The sequence below is a fragment of the Cynara cardunculus genome (assembly GCF_001531365.2).
Source record: "Cynara cardunculus var. scolymus isolate 2C chromosome LG 15, CcrdV1, whole genome shotgun sequence".
Classification (NCBI taxonomy): domain Eukaryota; kingdom Viridiplantae; phylum Streptophyta; class Magnoliopsida; order Asterales; family Asteraceae; genus Cynara; species Cynara cardunculus.
Genome location: NC_037542.1, coordinates 6122747 through 6123276, shown reverse-complemented (window position 1 = coordinate 6123276; position 530 = coordinate 6122747).

The window sequence follows — 530 nt, the reverse complement described above, 5'->3', positions numbered from 1 at the left end:
TAACAAAATTTTAATATTTTAGGAAGCGGGTACCCGGAACCGGAACCACCGGTTCCTGGCGGTTCCAGTTCCGGTTCCAAAAATTCAAGAACCGCTCTAACCGGTTCCGGTTCCGGTTTCAATATCTCAAGAACCGCCGGTTCCGGTTCCAGTTCCTGTCAAAAAGGGCGGGTACCCGCCTATGCTCACCCCTAATATTAACAACTTTTTGTTTTGTTAAATAGTTAATGTTTTCATTTTAACCTTCCTCTTTCTCTCTCTCTCTCTCTCTCTCTCTCTCTCTCTCTATATATATATATATATATATAGAGAGAGAGAGAGAGAGAGATGAGCGATCAAATGAAAACCACCCTCATTTGTAAAAATTGTACAAACCACTCTCATACGTCGATTTCATTGTTTAATCTTATGAAATTTTTTCATGAAATTGTTTAATCTTATGAAATTTTTTCATATAATACTTTTTTTGATGAAGTTGTTTCATATATGGTTATGAAATTGTTTCATATAATATTTAATAAAATTTTAAT